This window comes from Lissotriton helveticus, chromosome 6 (genome assembly GCF_964261635.1).
Source record: "Lissotriton helveticus chromosome 6, aLisHel1.1, whole genome shotgun sequence".
NCBI classification, from domain to species: domain Eukaryota; kingdom Metazoa; phylum Chordata; class Amphibia; order Caudata; family Salamandridae; genus Lissotriton; species Lissotriton helveticus.
The window spans coordinates 1,540,279,952-1,540,293,831 of NC_136067.1; positions in this window are offsets into that span (position 1 = coordinate 1,540,279,952).

A 13,880-nucleotide genomic window follows, 5' to 3' on the forward strand; every position below is an offset into this window, starting at 1 on the left:
CCACTCTTACCCAGTCCAAAGATCAGGGCTTGATCCATCACCGTTATTTATCTCACTGCCCCATCCCAGCTCAGAACCTGGCTATATGCAAATTAGTCTGTCCCTGGCCCAGTGCATCATGGGAACAGGGCAGACCAAACTACCAAGCCAATTCTTCACCAGAAAGGAGACAAGCTACCGGGGACCGGTTTCTGGCATTTCAGCCTCTTCGGCCCGGCTTGCTTGAATCCTGATGGAGCAGTGAGAAAGGGACTCATGTCTGAGTATACCCTGCCACACCTATAGTGGCCAAAAACGATTCAGAAAAGGGGGTGGTGATGAACAGAGTGTCTGAATTAAGCAGACCACTCTTACCCAGTCCAAAGATCAGGGCTTGATCCATCACCGTTATTTATCTCACTGCCCCATCCCAGCTCAGAACCTGGCTATATGCAAATTAGTCTGTCCCTGGCCCAGTGCATCATGGGAACAGGGCAGACCAAACTACCAAGCCAATTCTTCACCAGAAAGGAGACAAGCTACCGGGGACCGGTTTCTGGCATTTCAGCCTCTTCGGCCCGGCTTGCTTGAATCCTGATGGAGCAGTGAGAAAGGGACTCATGTCTGAGTATACCCTGCCACACCTATAGTGGCCAAAAACGATTCAGAAAAGGGGGTGGTGATGAACAGAGTGTCTGAATTAAGCAGACCACTCTTACCCAGTCCAAAGATCAGGGCTTGATCCATCACCGTTATTTATCTCACTGCCCCATCCCAGCTCAGAACCTGGCTATATGCAAATTAGTCTGTCCCTGGCCCAGTGCATCATGGGAACAGGGCAGACCAAACTACCAAGCCAATTCTTCACCAGAAAGGAGACAAGCTACCGGGGACCGGTTTCTGGCATTTCAGCCTCTTCGGCCCGGCTTGCTTGAATCCTGATGGAGCAGTGAGAAAGGGACTCATGTCTGAGTATACCCTGCCACACCTATAGTGGCCAAAAACGATTCAGAAAAGGGGGTGGTGATGAACAGAGTGGCTGAATTAAGCAGACCACTCTTACCCAGTCCAAAGATCAGGGCTTGATCCATCACCGTTATTTATCTCACTGCCCCATCCCAGCTCAGAACCTGGCTATATGCAAATTAGTCTGTCCCTGGCCCAGTGCATCATGGGAACAGGGCAGACCAAACTACCAAGCCAATTCTTCACCAGAAAGGAGACAAGCTACCGGGGACCGGTTTCTGGCATTTCAGCCTCTTCGGCCCGGCTTGCTTGAATCCTGATGGAGCAGTGAGAAAGGGACTCATGTCTGAGTATACCCTGCCACACCTATAGTGGCCAAAAACGATTCAGAAAAGGGGGTGGTGATGAACAGAGTGTCTGAATTAAGCAGACCACTCTTACCCAGTCCAAAGATCAGGGCTTGATCCATCACCGTTATTTATCTCACTGCCCCATCCCAGCTCAGAACCTGGCTATATGCAAATTAGACTGTCCCTGGCCCAGTGCATCATGGGAACAGGGCAGACCAAACTACCAAGCCAATTCTTCACCAGAAAGGAGACAAGCTACCGGGGACCGGTTTCTGGCATTTCAGCCTCTTCGGCCCGGCTTGCTTGAATCCTGATGGAGCAGTGAGAAAGGGACTCATGTCTGAGTATACCCTGCCACACCTATAGTGGCCAAAAACGATTCAGAAAAGGGGGTGGTGATGAACAGAGTGTCTGAATTAAGCAGACCACTCTTACCCAGTCCAAAGATCAGGGCTTGATCCATCACCGTTATTTATCTCACTGCCCCATCCCAGCTCAGAACCTGGCTATATGCAAATTAGTCTGTCCTTGGCCCAGTGCATCATGGGAACAGGGCAGACCAAACTACCAAGCCAATTCTTCACCAGAAAGGAGACAAGCTACCGGGGACCGGTTTCTGGCATTTCAGCCTCTTCGGCCCGGCTTGCTTGAATCCTGATGGAGCAGTGAGAAAGGGACTCATGTCTGAGTATACCCTGCCACACCTATAGTGGCCAAAAACGATTCAGAAAAGGGGGTGGTGATGAACAGAGTGTCTGAATTAAGCAGACCACTCTTACCCAGTCCAAAGATCAGGGCTTGATCCATCACCGTTATTTATCTCACTGCCCCATCCCAGCTCAGAACCTGGCTATATGCAAATTAGTCTGTCCCTGGCCCAGTGCATCATGGGAACAGGGCAGACCAAACTACCAAGCCAATTCTTCACCAGAAAGGAGACAAGCTACCGGGGACCGGTTTCTGGCATTTCAGCCTCTTCGGCCCGGCTTGCTTGAATCCTGATGGAGCAGTGAGAAAGGGACTCATGTCTGAGTATACCCTGCCACACCTATAGTGGCCAAAAACGATTCAGAAAAGGGGGTGGTGATGAACAGAGTGTCTGAATTAAGCAGACCACTCTTACCCAGTCCAAAGATCAGGGCTTGATCCATCACCGTTATTTATCTCACTGCCCCATCCCAGCTCAGAACCTGGCTATATGCAAATTAGTCTGTCCCTGGCCCAGTGCATCATGGGAACAGGGCAGACCAAACTACCAAGCCAATTCTTCACCAGAAAGGAGACAAGCTACCGGGGACCGGTTTCTGGCATTTCAGCCTCTTCGGCCCGGCTTGCTTGAATCCTGATGGAGCAGTGAGAAAGGGACTCATGTCTGAGTATACCCTGCCACACCTATAGTGGCCAAAAACGATTCAGAAAAGGGGGTGGTGATGAACAGAGTGTCTGAATTAAGCAGACCACTCTTACCCAGTCCAAAGATCAGGGCTTGATCCATCACCGTTATTTATCTCACTGCCCCATCCCAGCTCAGAACCTGGCTATATGCAAATTAGTCTGTCCCTGGCCCAGTGCATCATGGGAACAGGGCAGACCAAACTACCAAGCCAATTCTTCACCAGAAAGGAGACAAGCTACCGGGGACCGGTTTCTGGCATTTCAGCCTCTTCGGCCCGGCTTGCTTGAATCCTGATGGAGCAGTGAGAAAGGGACTCATGTCTGAGTATACCCTGCCACACCTATAGTGGCCAAAAACGATTCAGAAAAGGGGGTGGTGATGAACAGAGTGTCTGAATTAAGCAGACCACTCTTACCCAGTCCAAAGATCAGGGCTTGATCCATCACCGTTATTTATCTCACTGCCCCATCCCAGCTCAGAACCTGGCTATATGCAAATTAGTCTGTCCCTGGCCCAGTGCATCATGGGAACAGGGCAGACCAAACTACCAAGCCAATTCTTCACCAGAAAGGAGACAAGCTACCGGGGACCGGTTTCTGGCATTTCAGCCTCTTCGGCCCGGCTTGCTTGAATCCTGATGGAGCAGTGAGAAAGGGACTCATGTCTGAGTATACCCTGCCACACCTATAGTGGCCAAAAACGATTCAGAAAAGGGGGTGGTGATGAACAGAGTGTCTGAATTAAGCAGACCACTCTTACCCAGTCCAAAGATCAGGGCTTGATCCATCACCGTTATTTATCTCACTGCCCCATCCCAGCTCAGAACCTGGCTATATGCAAATTAGTCTGTCCCTGGCCCAGTGCATCATGGGAACAGGGCAGACCAAACTACCAAGCCAATTCTTCACCAGAAAGGAGACAAGCTACCGGGGACCGGTTTCTGGCATTTCAGCCTCTTCGGCCCGGCTTGCTTGAATCCTGATGGAGCAGTGAGAAAGGGACTCATGTCTGAGTATACCCTGCCACACCTATAGTGGCCAAAAACGATTCAGAAAAGGGGGTGGTGATGAACAGAGTGTCTGAATTAAGCAGACCACTCTTACCCAGTCCAAAGATCAGGGCTTGATCCATCACCGTTATTTATCTCACTGCCCCATCCCAGCTCAGAACCTGGCTATATGCAAATTAGTCTGTCCCTGGCCCAGTGCATCATGGGAACAGGGCAGACCAAACTACCAAGCCAATTCTTCACCAGAAAGGAGACAAGCTACCGGGGACCGGTTTCTGGCATTTCAGCCTCTTCGGCCCGGCTTGCTTGAATCCTGATGGAGCAGTGAGAAAGGGACTCATGTCTGAGTATACCCTGCCACACCTATAGTGGCCAAAAACGATTCAGAAAAGGGGGTGGTGATGAACAGAGTGTCTGAATTAAGCAGACCACTCTTACCCAGTCCAAAGATCAGGGCTTGATCCATCACCGTTATTTATCTCACTGCCCCATCCCAGCTCAGAACCTGGCTATATGCAAATTAGTCTGTCCCTGGCCCAGTGCATCATGGGAACAGGGCAGACCAAACTACCAAGCCAATTCTTCACCAGAAAGGAGACAAGCTACCGGGGACCGGTTTCTGGCATTTCAGCCTCTTCGGCCCGGCTTGCTTGAATCCTGATGGAGCAGTGAGAAAGGGACTCATGTCTGAGTATACCCTGCCACACCTATAGTGGCCAAAAACGATTCAGAAAAGGGGGTGGTGATGAACAGAGTGTCTGAATTAAGCAGACCACTCTTACCCAGTCCAAAGATCAGGGCTTTCTGAATCATTTTGTCCACCATAAGCGTGGAAGGGTATACTCAGATGTGAGTCCCTTGCTCATTGCACCATCAGGATTCAAGCAAGCCGGGCCGACGAGGCTGAAATGCCAGAAACCGGTCCCCGGTAGCTTGTTTCCTTCCCAGTATAAGAATTGGCTTGGTAGTTTGGTTTGCCCTGTTCCCATCATGCACAGGGACAGGAACAGACTAATTTGCATATAGCCAAGTTCTGAGCTGGGATGGTGCAGTGAGCTTAAAAACGGTGATGGATCAAGCCCTGATCTTTGGACTGGGTAAGAGTGGTCTGCTTAATTCAGGCACTCTGTTCATCACCACCCCCTTTTCTGAATCATTTTGTCCACCATAAGCGTGGAAGGGTATACTCAGATGTGAGTCCCTTGCTCATTGCACCATCAGGATTCAAGCAAGCCGGGCCGACGAGGCTGAAATGCCAGAAACCGGTCCCCGGTAGCTTGTTTCCTTCCCAGTATAAGAATTGGCTTGGTAGTTTGGTTTGCCCTGTTCCCATCATGCACAGGGACAGGAACAGACTAATTTGCATATAGCCAAGTTCTGAGCTGGGATGGTGCAGTGAGCTAAAAAACGGTGATGGATCAAGCCCTGATCTTTGGACTGGGTAAGAGTGGTCTGCTTAATTCAGGCACTCTGTTCATCACCACCCCCTTTTCTGAATCATTTTGTCCACCATAAGCGTGGAAGGGTATACTCAGATGTGAGTCCCTTGCTCATTGCACCATCAGGATTCAAGCAAGCCGGGCCGACGAGGCTGAAATGCCAGAAACCGGTCCCCGGTAGCTTGTTTCCTTCCCAGTATAAGAATTGGCTTGGTAGTTTGGTTTGCCCTGTTCCCATCATGCACAGGGACAGGAACAGACTAATTTGCATATAGCCAAGTTCTGAGCTGGGATGGTGCAGTGAGCTAAAAAACGGTGATGGATCAAGCCCTGATCTTTGGACTGGGTAAGAGTGGTCTGCTTAATTCAGGCACTCTGTTCATCACCACCCCCTTTTCTGAATCGTAGCATGTAACGAGTCAATCCTTTTAAGACATGTCATACAAATAGAGCCTCTATAAATCAATTCATTTTGGAAATACCAAATAGATATATCTTTGAAACTATTTATTTAAGAAAGTGGTACCATGCTGAGGCAACTTGCAAGTGGTTTTTTAATGTATGTGTGGGCCTCTCAACTAAATAAATGCACTTTTAGCATTGCGGAGTGCTTCAGTTCTGTGTGTCCACTGTCTTTCTTCTGAAAGAAGTAGGTATGTGATGTACTAATACACCAGGGTTTATCACCTATACACTTTGCTGAGTGCATCGTGGCACAGAGTTAATACAATTTATTTCATGCAGCACAGGGCAGCAAGGCGACTCAAAGCGCTGAGTCAAAGGGAGAGAGGAGGAATGCAACATATTTATCAATGTATCAAGAGCATTCCTGCTCTCTACATTAGTGCAACCAAGTGCAGCGTATGGCACCCTTGCACCATGGATTGTTTGTGCAGAAAGGGGACACCTCCCCACACAAAAACAATCCATATAGGCAAGGACAATGCAAACAACAAACCCTTGATAAACCTGGGCGCTGGGAGTAGGGGGGCATGGTATCAGCCCGACAGGGAGGGTGCTTCACCATAGGAGTGAAGTGGACGTCAAATGAATGATAGTGTCTGGATTCTGTTCCAGCATGAGCTAGCCAGGTGCTTCTCTCTCACTCTGGCTGATTTAAGAAGGGACGTCGACACCTGTCCTGTCACTAATCAGACAGTAGTATTTCAGGGTGTTAGCATTCTTCTCTGTGCCCTTACGTAACTCTTTCAGTCCCAGGCTCCCTGATGCTTAGTATGCATTGTAATGAGAGACTAACTTGACCCATCAAAGCGGGTGTAGCAGCAAAGATCATTCTTTGCAATGCATGTATAGTTCATAATGTAATTTTAGATTTAGGAAACTAGGAAATGGAATAGGCTATCTGATTTGGAAAGTAAAATGCTGTGCATGTAAATTTTGTTTCAGACAGTACCATTAATAAGTTTTTCATATCCTCTTTATTTCTTACAACAACACTCTATGGCAAGAGGACAACAAATGCAGAAGTGGGTGCCACCATCAGCGCAATGTGGGTGGGATTACCACCACCACCAGCGCCACAAAAGCTGGCTCAAGTAAGTCCTCTTTATTATTATTTCTTCATTTTACCTCTCTCCACTAGTAAAATATTTTGGCTTTGGGTATTTTTTTTATAATATATACTTTTTTTCAACTTCCCTATGTAATGTTTGCATTCCCCAGTTTTTTATAGTCCGTTTCTGCAGCTGACTTTCTTCTGTCTGTAGCTTTCTTCTGCTCTCTTTAGTAATCTTTTCCTCACCCCTCTGTTATATGTCTTTTGGTATTGTAAGGTTAACGTAACAGATTTTGGTACAGTGAAGATGGTCTTAGGCCCAAGTGAACAATTATTCACCAAACTTGTTGGTTGAGAAGGATTTCTTGCTCAAACAGTCAGAAAGAGATAGAGTGGCCATGGTCATGGACAAAATCAACTTTCATGCCACCGCCCATGATGATCCCAGCCGAGATATCAGTGTATGAGCAGGCGGTGTTCAAAGACATTGAGGAACTTCAGGAAGGCCAGCCATTCAAAAACATCAGCAACAAAGAACGCCAGGCTCTCAACTCCCTCCGTGAAAATGAGTCCATCATCATCAAACCCGCCGACAAGGGGGGAGGGACCGTAATATCAAGATACACACTAGGCTCAAGGAAGGTGGAGAGATGTGTATTAAGGTGCGCTTCTAACATCTTTGCCTGGGCAGGGAGTAAGGAGATCGGCCTAAAATTTTTAAGGAGGCCCGGGTCCAGGGATGTTTTTTTAAGGAGAGGCTTCACTATAGCCTTCTTCCACACCGGCGGAAATACACCCTGGACAATAGCCCCGTTCATGATTTCCAGCAGAGGCGGAAGGATGCTGTTTCTGCACTCCTTTAACTTTTTTAGCGGTACAAGATCCATTGGGGAAGAGGATTTGGTCCTGTCTAGCAGGAGATTAAGTCCTTCCAGTGAGAGTGCTGGAAATTGGGTGAAGGATTCGGAGGGGCCTTCAACCAAAGTATCAAGGTTGGCTATAGTGAGAGGAACACCATCGTCCAGGGAGTGGCGTTGAGCTTCTAAAGAAGTATGGATATCTGCGATTTTACTATAAAAGAAATCCGAGATGTTATTGCAAAGATCTTGTGAGCTCACCACTGGATCTGGAAGTTGGAGAGAGCACAGCGAATCAGCAATTTTGAAGAGTTCTCTAGATGAGGTTAGAGAACTTGTAAGATTGGAGAAATACTCCTGCTTTTCCATGATCACTCTCTGTTTGTATTCCCGCAAAGCGGACTTGTGTTCCTCCCGATCCTTCATATTCCAAGATTTCCTCCAGCTTCTCTCCTTACTCCTACAGCTCTGCCTCAGAAGTCTCAGATGTTCAGAGAACCAGGGAGCAGTGGGCTTCTGTCTCGCCACATAGCGGAGAGAGGCGGGGGCAAGCTTCTCAACTGCAGTAATGATGGAGTCCGCGAGTTCTTGAGCTGCCTCACCAGCCTCTCTTGAGGTGGAGGGCTCTATGGCCCGAACGTAAGGGGCAAGAGCTTCGTCAGTGATGTTTCTATAATTTCTCCTGAGAGCATATGTGGTGGCGACCTGGTTAGCCGTGGCCGAGGCAGGGAGAGCAAGTTCTAGCGGCACTGCAAGATGGTCTGACCAGACCAGCGGCAGAGGGGGGCCAGTAGATAATCTTGAGTCACTGGAAAATACCCCGTCCAGAATATGGCCGGCCTTGTGTGTTGGGCTGTTCACCATCTGAACGAGGTCACAAGCTTCAAGTGACTCAGTTAGTGTAGAGGTGTCCTTTGAACCAACTTCATCAAGGTGGAAATTAAAATCGCCCAAAATAGAGAGACGAGATTTTCCAAAGTAGGGTTCAAGGATTCTAAGTAGATCTACACAGAAACTAGCTCTAGGACCAGGCGGTCTGTATATAAGTATCCCGGTGAATGAGACAGATGGGGCACACAAAATGCAGAAGTATAATGCTTCAAAACGGTCTTGGGGCATCGATAGGGGTTTGATGGTGCAAGAAAGGGAGGATTTATAGAGGATGGCAAGTCCTCCACCTCTCCGGCGCAATCTGTCCTGCCTGTGGAGAGAATAGCCATCAGGAATGGCCAGAAGTAAGTCATGACCAGAGGAGTCCGAGGCCCAGGTTTCCGTCACAAAAACCCAGTCTGGCTGTCTCTCTTCAACGAACTCATGGAAGGCAACATTATTTTTAATGAGCGAGCGCGCATTTATTAGGAAACCCGTTCTGGGAGGGATGGTAGGACGTTTTCCAAGGCGCAAATAGGGTCTTGTCGGAGCGGGAGCGGGAAAGCGAAGGGGAGCTCTGCATGTAAGACAAAAATGGAAATGTAATATCCCCTCCGGAGTGAAACAATAATAGCATGAATGTGCTGACGGTTTAAGAGCCAACAGCTCAAAAATAGAATATTGCCTAAGTACCTCAAAAGATGGAGGAGGAGTGTAAGCCGAGTCCAGCCCATCTTGCAGCGCGTCCTCAGCGCAGAACGGGCGCAGACGAGCTGAACTCAGGCGTGACTCCGGCGGATATCCGTTTGTTTACTAACAATGTGCCCAGGTTCCCAGAAATCGCTTTTTACAAGCATTACATAGATGATATCCTGCTAATTTGGGAAGGGAACACAGAGTTTCTAATGAACTTCTGCCAATGGCTCAACACCCAGGATCAGAATCTAAAATTCACCCATAGCTTTGACACACATCGGACGACCTTTCTAGACCTGGACATAGAGGCATCAGAAGGCCGCTTGAGAAGCAAAACCCACTACAAACCCACTGCCCGCAATTCCCTGCTACACAACTCTAGTTTTCACCCCAGATCTCTTAGAGAAAATCTGCCTTACGGACAAGTCCTTAGGCTAAGACGCAACTGCAGTGAGACTTCAGATTACAGGGCACAGGCCAAAGACCTCAGCGTCAAACTGAAACAACGAGGCTACCCTGACAAAATCACGAACAAGGCACAAAAGCGTGCCAGAAACCAAAACCGGGAGCGACTCATTGAAACATGCACCCGTGAACCTACATCCATACCATTGACATGTGTGACCACATTCAACACAGTTTCCACCCAAGTTTCCAAGATTATAAGAAAACATTGGAACATAATAAACACAGGAAGACTGCAATGGGACCCCCTCTAATCTCACATAAAAAAGCCAGGGCTGTCAAAGATATGGTCGTCTCTACCAGACCAAAACAACAACAACCCGCAAAGCAGACAATCACCAACATATGGGGCCTCCCCAACATCACAGGCCACTACGCTTGTGGTGACTGCAGCGTCTGTCACTGGACCACCACCACCAAAACATTAGCCATAGAACCAGGGAAACAGTGGGAACTGCGCAGTCACACCAACTGCAACAGCACCCACGTCATCTACTGCATCACCTGCCCATGCGACCTATGGTACATTGGGATGACCAGCAGAAAAATAAAGACACGGATATGCGAACATCGCAACACGATCCGGTGCAAAAAGAACACTACAAAACTCACTAACCATTTCCTTGAATTGGGTCACACCACCAATGATATGCGCTGGGTGGTGATTGAAAGCATCAATCCCAATGGGCCAACATCCAAGAAAAGTTGCTAAACAAGGAACAGCGGTGGATCTACCGTCTGTCGACCCACAAGATAGGTCTGAACGACAATATCCCGTGGAATAGCCTGGGTACCCACTGAATGGCATACATATGCAGCTCCCAATACCCCGCAGTCCTATCACAGGTACCCAACCCAACAAAGGGGCACACCACCGCTAGCTACTTCTACTATGATGCCTATCATGAGTACCCCCTTAAAACACATTTCCAGCCCCTCTGGGCCCTTCCAACAGACTGTCCCTTTATGTCTCTCTAATTGGTGGAAACTCGCTACAACCACTATTATTTGCCAGACAGTGTCTGTCTTCATCATCACCCTATGTCTCCCAGGTCCCAATATCAGGCGTGGACTGCCCGCGCATAGCGCAGCCCAGCCCCTCGGGGCCCTTCCGATTGTATGTCCCCCTAGGTCCCCCTAATAGGTGAGAACCTGCTATTACCATATTTTTATATTTGTAATTTTATTATTTCCAGACAGTGTCTGCCGTTATTGTCACCCTCTCCAGTATCTCCCAGGTCCCAACATCAGGCGCGAACCCTATGTGCATCGCGCAGCCCATCCCAAAATGGCCGCCAACTTCACAGTGTTTCCACCACGCATGCGCCGGAACAGTGCACATCCTGGCACTACAGCGCATGCGCCCCACTGCGCGGCTCCTCCTCCCGGCGGCTCCCACCGGCCAAACGATAACATTTAAGCCACTATCTACGGCCGCTCATTACCAGCCGGGACGCCACGGGCACCAGACTAGGTTTGCCGCAGAGGACTCCTCACGATCAAGTAAGGTCTTGTTTTCGGTCCCGCAGGTTGCGGACCTCATTTCGGTCGCTGACAATAAGTAGCCCCTATCCTTACCCTTTTCCCCCCGTTTTTCTAGATTGATAAGGGAGAACCTCTCCCCACGCCGCGATCCTCTGGACTAGAACCCTTAGCGAAGTAAATACCGGTGCAAAGTTTTTAATCTTCCATAATTTATGTTTGTGTGTTTGTCTTATTGTATATTTACAGCGCACTCAGGCGCATCACGCTGAAACCATGTAATTTTTATGTGTCTGTACTGTCTGGTTACATATTCGATAATTCATAATGACACCAGGGCTAGTCACCTCCACTATAGGGAGTGGCCCTGTGATAGATAGATACCAGATGCTGTTGTACAAACGAACGCGCCTATATTTAAAGGCGACCCACCGCGCACCTACGTACACAGCCTGTTTTTAGACAGCATGCCCTGCTTGCATGCCTCATTGATTGTCACTTGTTTTCTACACAACTGGCACTACCATGCATGTAACATTTCTTTGAATCCTGCATGGTTGGTACTGCCTCCAGCAGACCGAGAGTTTGCCTTATTGTGTACTGTTCTTCTTTCTCCCCACAGGATTTTCCTCGCTTTCCTGCAGAATATGTAAGTTTTACAACTGCGTTTTAACTTTTCTTCCACACACCTTAGCGCGTGTGTTGGACAAGAACCACACGTGGCACCACTTTTTGCCACTCACTACCTGGTCCTGACGAAAGTCCCGCACACTTTTTCTTGGGACTGAAACATGTAGACTGCTTACACTTAGCCAACTAAGTAGTCATAATTTTTCTACTTGTAGTTGCATCACATACTTTTATCTCACACCCTGGGCCGCCACGAATAAAACATTGGGCAAGGATCCCCAGAGGTGTATTTTACTACCCACCTTCATCCTCATCACACTACTGCACCACACCCGCTCCGCTGTAGTCAGGCGTTGTAGCACAACCAGGTGGCATTCGGCTGCCTGGTTGGACCCCGATGATGAAGCATGACACCAACTAGGTTGGTGTGTGAGGGGTTTATAAACAAACTTTATTGTGCCCAGTTCACAAGCTCATGCTACAAATGACTTGGAATATCAACCTATATTCCATAACTCTCACACAGTGGGCCAGTCCAAGTTGTTCTCATTATTATATATCCGGGGATGGGACTTGCCCCTTAAAACCCTCGCTCTCTCCAGTGATTATTTCATGGTCATGGACTCCCAATGTTATCTTATGTATACAGTATACCAGCAGTTTCCATGACAATGCAGCATGACAGGAAAGTAATTAGATCCTGTTACCAACCAATACCCTATGTCCTTCATTGACCATTTCCTTTCCACCCTTCATTTGACTTCACCATGCCTTGTTCTTCCATTAGGAGAAAAACGGTTTTGGTTGACTTGACTACCTGCCTTTTTTAACATGGTGTCAACAAACAATCCTCCCAAGGTGATAGTTTCAATAGAAGATACTGCTAACCAAAGAAGACACTGCTAACCAAACTGTAGCGAAGTACTGCTGTTGTCCAACATAATTTCCCAGGTGGCGAATCTGGTATCTACAACGGAGAATTTATGAGGGGGTTTCTAGCCACACAGACTATCATTTGACAGTGTGGCACTATGAATTTTGCAATACATTACAAACCGAAAATAAGGTGTATTTCCCAGTGAACACTCAGTAACCTACAAGCTACCATTAGTACTTCACTTCATCATTCTTTCCTTCTGTCACAGCATACCAAAACATTGTACATTTCATCTCAGCATGTGCCGGATATTTCTGCCCAAGTGACTTATATTTCAGAGCTTCCATGAAGGATTTATGCCCGTTCAAATTATTTCCTTACGTTGAGTTGTCATTTACCAGCAAATGTGGCGAAGCAAAAGTGTAGCAGATGATCAGTGACACCCCACTAATCTATAGCTATAGCTAAACCTCTACCTAGCTTAATCCCTCTAACATACATTTCAGTGAAGTGACTTTCCCTGCTGCCAAGTGAAGGTGTTTGCTAAAAATAATTTGTGGTAGAGAAAAGGGTGTAATGAGGAACTGAGAAGCTGATTTAAAGCTTGGCGGATGGCATACTCTGTGACCAACGTGCCAAATAAAATATATAGTGGTCTCTGCACTGCAGTGCATCATTTATAATCTGTGCACTGTCTACTTATGGCAGACAGGATCTCTGTTGTGCATCATGTGTGTGACAGAGTATCCACCAATCTGCCTCTAAGTCTGGAGTCAGGGTAGGATTTGAGAGGGAGGCGTAAAAGAGCAGGGCCATTGCAATTCATTATTGTAATAAGTTACTAAATTATCCACAAAAACATGCTGCAGAGTAGGAGGCCCACCAGCATGCCTCCATTAATGGTGCACAGCACATATACTATCAAGAATACAATTATTTGGGCAGCATATAAACCTTACTCATTAATGGGAGTTAACTACACACAAAGGGTATGTTTAGTTTCACTATTAAATCCTTTACACAAAAACAACTTTTTGAATATTTTGGTATTTATTCCTTTTCTGGCTGACATTTTGGATTCAGTGCTATTGCATTATGTGACGCATGTGTGGGGAAAACTTGGCCCTGTGACTAATCAGATCAAACATTCCAATGGCCCTAGGGGACCAGCGATGTTCGACTACTGTGCCACTATAGTGTAAACAAGTGCTTGCACTGAACAATACAATATGTGTTTTTCATTTTTTTCTTTCTTGATTTAGCTATTCCTGTTGCTGGAGGTCACCCATCCTGGATGGAGATAGCTGCCTGGCTGCAGTGCCAAAGGATGGAGGCGTTGTGGCTGAAC